Source organism: Procambarus clarkii, chromosome 54 (genome assembly GCF_040958095.1).
Source record: "Procambarus clarkii isolate CNS0578487 chromosome 54, FALCON_Pclarkii_2.0, whole genome shotgun sequence".
Lineage (NCBI taxonomy): Eukaryota > Metazoa > Arthropoda > Malacostraca > Decapoda > Cambaridae > Procambarus > Procambarus clarkii.
The window spans coordinates 30,654,623-30,667,645 of NC_091203.1; the positions used below are offsets into that span (position 1 = coordinate 30,654,623).

The 13,023-nt window shown below is 41.7% G+C and overlaps 1 long non-coding RNA gene across 1 annotated transcript; it reads right to left on the bottom strand.

The window, feature by feature from the left end:
* Positions 1 to 1,442: 1,442 nt before the first annotated feature.
* LOC138352653 (uncharacterized) lies at positions 1,443 to 9,746 on the bottom strand. Its single transcript, XR_011222860.1, has 3 exons — positions 9,542 to 9,746; positions 3,856 to 4,057; positions 1,443 to 3,356 (listed from the first exon to the last, which is right to left on the bottom strand). It is a non-coding gene; the product is annotated as an uncharacterized lncRNA (long non-coding RNA).
* Between the last annotated feature and the right edge of the window lie 3,277 nt (positions 9,747 to 13,023).

Genomic DNA, 13,023 nt, shown 5'->3' on the forward strand with positions numbered 1-13,023 from the left:
GGCAAGACAACAACATCTCTTTCTAGGCGTTTAACGATGCATAAGCAACAGGGCTCCATTAAGGAACATATAATCTCTTCCCACAACCAAACCATCGCCAGAGAAATCCTAGTAAACAACACAGAAATCATCGATAGATACAGCGATAGCAGGCGGCTTGACGTTTGCGAGGCACTACACATCAAGAAGTCAACACCAGCAATCAACAGCCAATTATTGCACAACTATATTCTACCCACCTCAAGACTCCGCTCCAATATAGAAGCATCAAGAAATATGGACCAATAGGCTTTCTACAAACACTTCTATTCAATATCCATTGTTTCGTGTTCTGTCTTGTGTTGATGAAATTAATACCCTATTAATACTCTTGTTCTGTCTTGTGTTGATGAAATTAATACCCTATTAATACCACATCTTGTTCTGTCTTGTGTTAATGCCACATCACCCCTTCCACCTCACTCAAATGTAGATATAAAATCGGAGATGCGTAAGTTCTATTCAGTTGTGTATTTGTGAACTAAAGTGTTTGAAAATGTAATAAGTTTTACGAAACGCGCTCGTGTCGCGTCAGACTAGAAATAAAAATGAATTTTGGAGAATTGATTTTTGATTTACCTCCAACAGTGAAACGAAATGTACGAAAGATTGAGAAAATTCGTGTTAGAATTATTAATCTTACTTTTTCGGTCATATTTAATAATATATATATATATATATATATATATATATATATATATATATATATATATATATATATATATATATATATATATATATATATATATATATATATATACATATATATATATATATATATGTCGTACCTAGTAGCCAGAACTCACTTCTGAGCCTACTATGCAAGGCCCGATTTGCTTAATAAGCCAAGTTTTCATGAATTAATTGCTTTTCGACTACCTAACCTACCTAACCTAACCTAACCTAACTTTTTCGGCTTCCTAACCTAACCTAACCTATAAAGATAGGTTAGGTTAGGTTAGGTAGGGTTGGTTAGATTCGGTCATATATCTACGTTAATTTTAACTCCAATAAAAAAAATTGACCTCTTACATAATGAAATGGGTTGCTTTATCATTTCATAAGAAAAAAATTAGAGAAAATATATTAATTCATGAAAACTTGGCTTATTAGGCAAATCGGGCCTTGCATTGTAGGCTGAAAAGTGAGTTCTGGCTAATAGGTACGACATATATATATACATGTATGTATGAGGGTGTGTACATGTGTATACAACATTGATAATTTTTTAACTAGCGTCATATATTGTTATTTGCTTAGCTAAACGAACTAGAGGGTTCAGTTCCTGAACCGATTATGTGCCTCTGTAAACCTGTACACCACCGCCCACGGGATGGGTATGGGGTGCATAATAAAGAAAGAAATTGAATTTTCTGACCAGGGGGAGAAAGATACTGGCAGTATGGGGCGTTACAGTTTATTGAAGATTAAATTCTGCAGAACATGTAAATATATAAAGTTCACATAAAGTAAGTAATTATATAAAGTTTATATTAAACACGGTTTATATTATAGACTTAACAAAGTTGATATTATATAAAACTTAATATTGAACATGTAAATATACAAAGTTTCAAATATAATTTAAGGAATATATAACGTTTATATTAAAATATATAAAGTAAATATATAAAGTAAATATATAAAGTAAGAATTAACAGTAACAATTCCAAGGACTAGATTTAACTTAAAAGGTACACCCGTAGTAAGTATGAGACCTTAGCCTATAGTGACATGGAAACTAATTCTGCAGAAACCTAAAGGTTAACTGGTACTAGAATTAAGGCCGAGTGCAAATGTGTAGTAATTATATAACACTAGGATATAACAGGCAGGACACAAAGAATAACTAATAAGTGAGAGACCACATAACACGTAATGTACCCGGCCAAGAGGCCGTAAAAGACCTAATGGATAAGGAGAAGGGGGTGTGACTACAAGTAGGGCTTACTAGCACCTAGACTGGGCAAAGTATTAGCTGCGGACAGCGGGACACTTGGGGACTGGCGCTGCACCCCCCTTCCCACATGCAGTGGGGAGACAATCGGGACAACTGTGCAAAGCATGACGGGGGTCCAAAAGCAGCCGCTTGCAAAAGGGGGGGAGGGTGGGGTTTTGCGAGGGCAGCGGCGAGGGCAGGCGGAGTGAGGCGGAGCCCCGTTGTGCGCCCGTATTTATACGGCCCCAAACTGCCCGCGCAACGCCGCGGGACGCGCTGCGCAATTGTTTCTTTCTCCCCCGCCAGAAACATCCCCGCTTGTGATGCAAGCAGTGACCATTTTCTGACCAGGGGGAGAAAGATACTGGCAGTATGGGGCGTTACAGTTTATTGAAGATTAAATTCTGCAGAACATGTAAATATATAAAGTTCACATAAAGTAAGTAATTATATAAAGTTTATATTAAACACGGTTTATATTATAGACTTAACAAAGTTGATATTATATAAAACTTAATATTGAACATGTAAATATACAAAGTTTCAAATATAATTTAAGGAATATATAACGTTTATATTAAAATATATAAAGTAAATATATAAAGTAAATATATAAAGTAAATATATAAAGTAAGAATTAACAGTAACAATTCCAAGGACTAGATTTAACTTAAAAGGTACACCCGTAGTAAGTATGAGACCTTAGCCTATAGTGACATGGAAACTAATTCTGCAGAAACCTAAAGGTTAACTGGTACTAGAATTAAGGCCGAGTGCAAATGTGTAGTAATTATATAACACTAGGATATAACAGGCAGGACACAAAGAATAACTAATAAGTGAGAGACCACATAACACGTAATGTACCCGGCCAAGAGGCCGTAAAAGACCTAATGGATAAGGAGAAGGGGGTGTGACTACAAGTAGGGCTTACTAGCACCTAGACTGGGCAAAGTATTAGCTGCGGACAGCGGGACACTTGGGGACCGGCGCTGCACCCCCACCGCAGGCCAGCGGCCGGACCCCCCCCCGAAGGGCGAGTGCCAGCTGGCCGCGTGAGGCACTCAATGTAGCAGAGCAACAACGTCCCGTCTGACGTAGGATGTGAGCACTACTCTTCCGCCTGCCGTTTGCCATTATTTCTGATGTGGCGAGCCCGTCCCGAGACAGCTGGGTGCGAAGCGTAGTCATCTGAAGTCAAGCCTAGCGCCGAGAGGGCAGCGCGTAGGATCCTGGAGAAATCTCGCCTGGTGACAGGAGCGCTTGTAGGATCTGTGCTTGTAGGATCCGAAGAGTGTTGATTCCTGACCATGTAAGCGATACCTGGTCCAGTCGGAGCGTGCGTCGATTTTTTGTCGCGTAGCTCACCTCCCCCGGGCTGAAAGATATAAGGCAGTAAGGGTGGGCAGAAGCGGCGTGCAGTGTTATCGTGACAGGCAAGAGCACAGACGAGAGGGAAACCCTAGCTGAATTAATACGGAGACGAAAAACGGGGGAGGGAGCCCGGCAGCAGGAATTAAGAGAAACCTTAATTAACAATCCTGGATGAATAAAGAGCATCCGAATAATTATACTGTAGCAATGAAGGGGGCTAACAAATCTAAGAATCTTCCAGCAAACGGAAGGGGGAAGTACCTTTGCTAAGAGCAAAGGTGGGAAAAAACCGGTAGAACAGCAAGGAGGCACAAAGCAACTATAACAGGGTAAGACGAAACACTATAAATCTTGAATATAAACAATACATATACCAAGAAAGGGTATAACAACTAAGCAACATATACATAAACAATAAAATGGAATAAGAACCAATTCTTAAAGCCAAATCTATAACATGCTTGTGTCCTAATCGGATGTAGAATGTGAGCGGGGAACATTACCCTTGGTCTCTATCCCATCTCTGCCTCCAGACGGGTGATTGGGCTGGATAGAAGCCAAGGAGTCTGCCTTGAGTGGCCGCTGAGTGTAGTCTTGTGTTGTCAATGAGCGTCTGCGAGCCGCAGCTAGTACGCCGTGAACTTCGGCAACATCTTTAGAACAGGAGCAAAGTGAAATCGACGGCAGGGAGCTGCCATTCAGTAACTGTAATAAGGATAATAATAAGAATACAATGTCGTAAATAATCGTACAATGAAGAATACAATGTAATATCGTAAATAACAGATGACGGCAAGTGCCGCAGAATGGAAGAAATTAAGAAAGCAACGCCAAACCATAATAACAATTTATATTTTAATAAAATAATACTGGAATGACAGTAACGGTACGGAGTAATATTAATACTGCCATATAGCCCAGCAAATAAAAAGAAGATAATAGTATTAATGTAGGCCCTGGGCGGCTGCATCCCGGCACCGCTGCGTGCGTTGATGGTGATCAGAGGAATATCCGGCTCGCGTTCTCTTCCTCGCCGCAGTAGGGTGTGAAGGGGGGGGGGGGTTCCGGCTTGTCGTGGCTGCGAATAAAGGGAACAGAAGAAACCGGCATTGAGCACCAAGCGGGCAGAGCGCAGTGGAAGGAATAGCGGTTGGAGGTAAGGGGCCCCTAACCTAATGATAGACGAGGTAAAATTAAATAGAATACTATTACGTGGTAGGAAACAACAATGGCGAAGGAACAAGAAGAGTAAAATAGCCCAGAAGGCCGGATGGCCAAAGAACGTTAGCGACCTATGGCCAACAGCATGCTGGCTGCGCTGGCCAACCACAAGCTGGCCGACGTCATGCTAACTGACTGGCTTGAGCTTGCCGAAAGGAAGGCCGAATGGCCAGTTTTTTGCATGACACCGTGCGCGAGGCCATGCCAGGTAGGCTGTTTGGGAAAAGGAATCCGTGGTAATCTGAAAGCAGGAGGCATGTTAGTGCTGAAATGTAGAACGTAATTAAGAGGAAGGGCAAGGCATGTCGCGAGATGTCTGCCAGTACAAAATAAGAAACCTTCCATATAAGCGTATAAAATCTTAATTTACATTGTCTTAGGAAGGCAAAGAACGGGATATCATTAAATATACGACGTTCCCGACGACGCTTCGACGCCGCCATCTGCTGGAGTGTACCGTGCCCCAGGCAACGTGGGGGCCACCCCCCTGTCCAGGTCACCTGAATAGGGCAAGTCATGGCACGTGAAGTCTGCAGGTACAAAATAAGGGTATACAATCGGCGTGCATATATAACCATTTTTACATTAAGAGAACGGAGGGAAAGCATAACAAATATAACCTGATAAGTAACGTGAATAAACTGCAAGAGCCAAGCGTAAATACTGTAACCACTGAGGAAACTAAACTGCAAAGCTAAGCATAAACTACTGTAACTACCGATGAAACTAGGCAAAAATGCAGGGCCAGGAGACGTGAAGCTAAAATAAGGGCCCGCGAATACTGCAAATAGCACATCCTGTCTGACTTTACTTAATAATTCTTAGGAACTCTGCAAATAGCACATCCTGGCTGACTTTACTTAATAATTTACTTAGTAACTCTGCAACTTGCACTGCCTGTCTGACTTTACTTAATAAATTACTTGGTAACTCTGCAAATAGCACATCCTGGCTGTCTTTACTTGATGACGTAAGGCAGGGTAAAAGTGGGCAAGCATACTGGACACAGCAACGCAAAAATAAACATGCGACATGAGCAACGCATCAACTGTCGGAGTAAATTAAGGAGGCTGATTGGGAAAGAAAGTCCGAGGTAACCTGAAACAGGAGGCATGTTAGCGCCGAGATGTAGAACATAATTATGAATAGGGCAAGGCATGGCACGTGGTATCTGCAAGTACAAAATAAGGGTATACAATCGGCGTGGATATATAGCCATATTACATTAAGGGAACGGAGGAGATGCATAACATAAATATAACCAAATAAGCGACGTGAATAACTGCAAGAGCCAAACGAAAGTACTGTAACTACTGAGGAAACTAGGCAAACTGTGCTATTATAACATAATTACAATTAATACAATTATAACATAAATAATTATAAATTGCAAAACAAAGTATGCTCAAAATAAAGCTGGACTATAATTCGTTAGAGAAACGAGATTAACACTTGTAAGTTTCCACAGTCGGTGGCTGTGGAAACGTTCCGGGCTACACCGGCAGATGAAACGTCTGGATAAACCAGCGGCCTGGGGGGGGGGGCCCCACTGTGACTTCCGGGCTACCAGGCAGACAACACGTCTGGATAAACCAGCGGCCTGAAAGACCACATATTTATATGGCCAATGTAAATAAGATACCTGAATAACATCGCCAGCTTAACTCACCACAGGAAGAACGTCGGCTGGACATGAACCCCCGAGCGCAGACAGCGAAGACGGCAGCGGCTATGACAACCTTCGTGGCTACATTGGGCAGACAAAACGTCTGGAGAAACCAGCGGCCTGGGGGGCCGCAGTAGATTCCGGGCTACACCGGCAGACAACACGTCTGGATAAACCCGCGGCCAGAAAGGCCGTGTATTTATATGACCAATATAAATATAATACCTGTAGAACATCGTCGGCTTAACTCATCGCAGGAAGGACGTCGGCTTAACTCATCGCAGGAAGGACGTCGGCTTAACTCATCGCAGGAAGGACGTCGGCTTAACTCATCGCAGGAAGGACGTCGGCTTAACTCATCGCAGGAAGGACGTCGGCTTAACTCATCGCAGGAAGGACGTCGGCTTAACTCATCGCAGGAAAGACGTCGGCTTAACTCATCGCAGGAAAGACGTCGGCTTAACTCATCGCAGGAAGGACGTCGGCTGGGGAGCAGCCCCTGAACGCAGTCAGCTAAGACGGCAGCGGCTGTCAACCTTCCTGGCTACGTTGGGCAGACTAAACGTCTGAATAAACCAGCGGCCTGGGAAGCAGCAGTATCTTCCGGGCTACACTGAGCAGACAAAACGTCTGATAACCAGCGGCCTGGGAGGCCGCAGTATATTCCGGGCTACACCGAGCAGACAATACGTCTGATAACCAGCGTCCTGGGAGGCCACACATGTCTGGATAAGCCAGCAGCCGGGAGGCTGCAGATTCTTCTGGGCTACACCGGGCAGACAAAACGACTGTAAAAACGTTTACTGGTACTGGTAAACGAAACTGGTACTGTCTAGCGTCAGTACTTAATAACTTTGACAAAGTCAAGGAAACAAGTATAAAGGTAAAACAGTAAGTAAAATGACATGCACTTAGGCAATGCATAATTAGTAATAAATTGCTGATGGAACTAATCAATACGAGTCCGAGATAAACTTAAAGGGAGAGGCATGAGGCCCGAAGACAGCATCTAGGACATCCTAGCTGACTTTACTTAAAGGTGAAGCATAAGTTAAACAATTGTAAACCAGTAAAGTAAAAACATGCAGCAAGGGCAATGTAAAATGCAGGACATTTGCTGAGGAAACTACACATAAATGCAGGGCCAGAAGAAACTTAAAGCAAGAGGCAAGGGCCCGATCCCGACAACTATCACATCCTAGCTGACTTTACATAATAACTTAAAGGCAAAGCAGAGGTTAAACAAACGAATGTAAAACCAGCAAAGAAACTAGCAGCTTGACACTGCATAAAATTCAGTAATAAATTAAGGAACTTATGGAAAACAAGTCCATAAAAACTTAAAGCTAGAGGCCGGAGGCCTGTGACACAGCAGCTAGCATAACCTAGCTGACTTTACATAATAACTTAAAGGCAATAGCAAAAGTTAAACAAACAAATGTAAAACCAGCTAAAGAAAACATGCAGCTTGACACTGCATAAAATTCATTAATAAAGGAAAGTTATGGAAAAACAAGTCCATGAAACAAAGCTAGGAGCCAGAGGCCTGAGACACTGCAGCTAGCCTAACCTAGCCGACTTTACCTAATAACTTATAGGCAAGCAAAGTTACACAAACCTAAGTGTAAAACCTGCAAAAGAAAACATGCAGCTTGACACTGCATTAAATTCAATAATAAATTAAGGAAACTTATGGAAAACACAAGTCCAAGAAAATTTAAAGCTAGAGGCCGGAGGCCTGAGACACAGCAGCTAGCATAACCTAGCTGACTTTACCTAATAACTTATAGGCAATGACCAAAAGTTAAAACAACCTAAATGTAAAACCAGCTAAAGAAACACGCAGCTTGACACTGCATAAAATTCAATAATAAAATGAGGAAACTTATGGAAACAAATCCAGAAAACGAAGCTAGGGGCCAGAGGCCTGAGACACTGCAGCTAGCCTAACCTAGCTAACTTTACCTACTAACTTCAGATGTTTATTCAGATGTTTATTCAGGTAAGGTATATACATACAAGTGATGTTACATTAATGGATTGATATATAGATAGAGCTAGTACATACAATGCCTAAAGCCACTATTACGCAATGCGTTTCGGGCAAGAAAAAACATTAATATCTAGAACTTAATACTAATTGAGCATAAAGAATAAAAGATGTTGAGAACAAATACAAATAAAGATAAAAAAAAAGGGGGAACATGACTGAAAAAGCAGCACAAATACAATAGGTTGACAAACAGTGTTGATTAAAAAAAAGAAAAAAAAAGAAAATAACAGACATGGGTTGACAATAGAGGAGTGAGGTAGATTACAGGGAATTTATTAGGTAGTGTTTAGTTTTTATCTTAAACTGGTTGAGAGAGGTACAGTCTTTAACATGGTTGGGAAGGTCATTCCACATTCTGGGCCCCTTGATTTGCAGAGCATTTCTAGTTTGATTAAGACGTACTCTAGGAATATCAAAACTGTATTTATTTCTGGCAAGGCAATGGCAATGCCATTGAATGGCATTGCCATTCAATGCCATTGCCTTAAAGGCAATGACCAGAAGTTAAAACAAACCTAAATTTAAATCCAGCTAAAGAAACATGCAGCTTAACACTGCATAAATTTCAGTAGTAAAATAAGGAAACTTGTGGGAAAACAGGTCCATGAAAACAAAGCTAGGGGCCAGAGGCCTGTGACACAGCAGCTAGCCTAACCTAGCTGACTTTACCTAATAACTTATAGGCAATAAGCAAAAGTTAAAACAGACCTGAATGAAAAGCCTGCAAAAGAAACATGCAGCTTGCCACCATTAAATTCATTAATAAATTAAGGAACTTATGAAAATACAAATCCATGAAAATTAAAGCTAGGGGCGAAAGCAAAGGTAAAATTACAGTAAATATTGTAGCGTGAGGAAACACACCCTGACTAACAGTCAGACTGTAAGGAAGGACATATAAAGAACGTAAATAATAAATAACGGCATAACAGAAGTCGCCCAACAGCATACCTCACGTCGACTGGGTGGGGAGCTTAAGGACAGGGCTGAGCAGATGGGGAAGGAGAGGGTAGGGGTGGACAGGCCTCCTCCCGAGTGTGGTTCAAATAACAGCCACCTACTGGAGAAAACCCAGTGCCCCATAACACCGAGGGTCACCTTCCCCTCTAGGACCACTGCACCTGCATTTGGTCACCAACGCTGAACCAACAGGCGTGCTTCAGGGCGCGCGCGCCAACAAAGAGACAAACACTGGTCTGACGCGCCAACACAAACACTGGTCCCGCGCGCCAACAAAACACAAAACTACCTTAAATGTTGAGAAGGGCAGGACGCCCCTAACGGGTCGCTCCGAGTCGTTGTCGCGAGGAACTGTTGTAGGGTCCATGCTGTGAGAACAGTTGAGCGGGCTAAACTTATGTGTTTACGACTCGCTGAGCAGCAGTGAGTTTTGCGAGGGCAGCGGCGAGGGCAGGCGGAGCCCCGTTGTGCGCCCGTATTTATACGGCCCCAAACTGCCCGCGCAACGCCGCGGGACGCGCTGCGCAATTGTTTCTTTCTCCCCCGCCAGAAACATCCCCGCTTGTGATGCAAGCAGTGACCATATGAAGTCGATTTAACTTCCAAACATATATTTTTTAATAAATGTTAAATGTTTTCTGGCTAGTTATGTTAGATTTTATTAAAAATACGTATTCTACTTGTTAACATTATAATTTAAATTTGTGATAATTTGTGCAGAGAAGTGCGACAACTGGATATGCCAACAAACACTTACCAAACAACGATATATCTTGGATAAGTCGCTCCACAACATTGCCGCTTTGACCATCGACTTCCTTTGATGTTACTTATTTCATAATGAAATTACATTAGTTTGGAGTAAATATATGTTTTCTCATGTTCTGCATTCAGCACCCACATTATAGTGAGTAAATATACCTTATTACTTCATTACTTAAATAATGCTAAGAGGGGTTGAGTAGCTTTGGGTCTTTAGTGCACAGAATCTCCAATAGATGGGGCGAGAGTCGCCCCATCTCTCTCGCCCGAGCAAGAGTCGAAACTTAATTTAAAATTGATATATCTCTGTTCTCGAACATGATATATTTCATTTGGTGCAATCATAATAATGTTCATATCTCGGTCTTTCTGGAGGCATATAAGATTTTAGGCTTTATTAGCGAATCTTTGTTAATTATACAATATATCGGCAAGTGCGTAGGCGTCTGCACTCCATGCCCGACAAGCTACTGAGCGCTACTATAAAAACATATGTATCTTCACTTGAGCTATAAATATGTATATTGTAATGTATTTAAAATGAAGCTCTTATTTCTATCTTGCTTAAGACATAAAACATTTGTGTTTATTAACGAATTTACGTGAAATAAAGATTGATCTGAGAGAGAGTTGCTCTGTCGTTCAGTCTGTACAGGGTGGGAGCTCCGTAATTTTTAAAATACATGAATCTTCATTAGAACTTTAAATATGTCTGTTGTAAAGTGTTTAAAGTGAAGCTTATATGTCTGCCTTTCTTGAGACATATAAAACATATATGTTTATTAACGAATTCACGTGAAATAAACATTGTTCTGAGAGAGAGTTGCTCGGTCGATCGATCTGTCCAGGGTCGGAGCTCGGCTATTATAAAAGTACACGTATCTTCGCTTTAAATTTAAATATGCCCATGGTAAGGTATTTAGAATAAAGCTTATATTTCTATCTTTCTTGTGACATATAAAACTCTTACGTTTATTAAGGAATTTGTGTGAAATAGGCATGGTTCTGAGATGAATGCTGCGGTTTTCGAGCTCGACGCGCGGCAATGGACGCCATACACTTCCAGTGGGTGTTATTGGACCCCATACCCATTTTATGGGTGGTTGGAGCCCCATACCCATTCTATGGGTGGTTGGAGCCCCATACCCATCCTGTGGGTTGTAGTGGACGCCATACTCATCCTGTGGGTGGTATTGGACCCCATACCCTTCCTGTGGGTGGATGTGATCCCCATACTCATCCTCTGGGTGGATGTGACCCTCATACCCATCCTGTGGGTGGTATTGCACCCCTTACTCACCTAACAGGTGGTAGTGGACAATATACCGATCCTGTAGTTGGTATAGTAGACACAATACCATCCTGTTTACAGTAGTTTACCCCATAGACATTCCAATGTACCATCGTTTTCTGTTAGCGTTCCTACAAAACATCCTTTAAAGATTTGTAAAGCACAAACTATGGTATATAATATTGATTGCTGAAGGACTGTTATTCTATGTAATCATTTTTAGTGCTTATTATAATTTACTAAGAACAACTAATATTTCTCAAAACAAAATTACGAGCCTTCAATAGGAAGTAGCTGATCTATAATATTCTAAGAGCATGGACAATAGTAGGTAAATTTCACATCCCATGTGGGACCTGAAAACTACAATTTTCCTTATAATTGAACCAATCACGACTATTCTGCTATCTAGGTTGACGGACGGGTACTGTGAGACGTAAATTAGTACGTGAGGAAGAGTTTGGGCCTTGGAAAAAAAAGTAACTGGGAATATATCACATATTTACTAATTCATATTCAACATATTGACTTTAAGCATTAAGTCATATATGTGCTGTCTTGTGTGAGAACGGGTTGTATTATTATTATTATTATTATTTTCCAGGGGTGATTCAGAGGCAGGTAAAAACATCACAGGGTCAGGTAGGGGAGGAACATGACAAAGCACAGCGTAACAATAACCCCTTAGGTGGTGGTGGGGTTAGACAGTCCAATGCAAATGGAGGGGAGGGGGAGAGGAAGTGATGAGTGATGTTGATAATGATGATGATGATGATGGTGGTGGTGGTGATGGTGGTAACATCTCTCAGGCAGGTCCTAGTGGTCTTAGACCTCATGTCAACAATCGAGATAATGTCCTAATTAGTGATGAAAATTCCCCAGACGAGGAGGATGTTATAGACACTCCCCACTTAATTAATAGGGTGGGGGCCCTGGGGGATCTCTTTACTAGGATGGAATATTCCATCCCCTCAGCCTTCGCCACAGACCCTATAGGACTCCTAAGCAACTTTAGGGACTATTACATATCTGAAATAGAGAATTACATGAATTCTCTTGGGGGACATGGCAATTTTACTTCATCATTAAAAATCCTTCTCGAAGTGAAGGTAACACTTTTAAAACAACGACTCACAGAGGATGATGACTTTAGGGAACACTTCATAACGACACCTGCTAGACTGGTAACTCTTGAGGAGGTGGGTAATCTTATTGATAGCTGGGTGGGTTATATGATTACACGACTGGAGGATCTCCTTTCAGAAACAGAGGGGAGTGGTTTATCATGTGGTTTGTAATGTCGATTTCCTCAAAATCGTCATCTGTAATGATACTGTAAGGTCAGTTTTGGGGGATTATGTCCCTTATCCCCCCTTTCTAAGGGGGACGATATGAGGTCTTCAACCCAAACCCTGCTGGTAACAATAGAACATGCATTATTCAATGCATTGCTGCTTTTCTGGCATCACAACAAGGGTGGAAGTGGAGACGTATGGCGAGACTTGTAGAGTCTCACTCTAGGGTTAGGAAAATGGTCAAATACGACCATTTATCCCTCCCTCTCTCGTGGGAGGATATCTCTAAATTGGACAATAGAAATAAACTATCCATTTTTTTTGCATTCAATACACAAACATACAGACGGCGTCTATCACGTCTCTCTTTGCCGTCGTGGTAGCAGACAGTACTCGGTCATAGTACCTTTATTGTTATTGGGA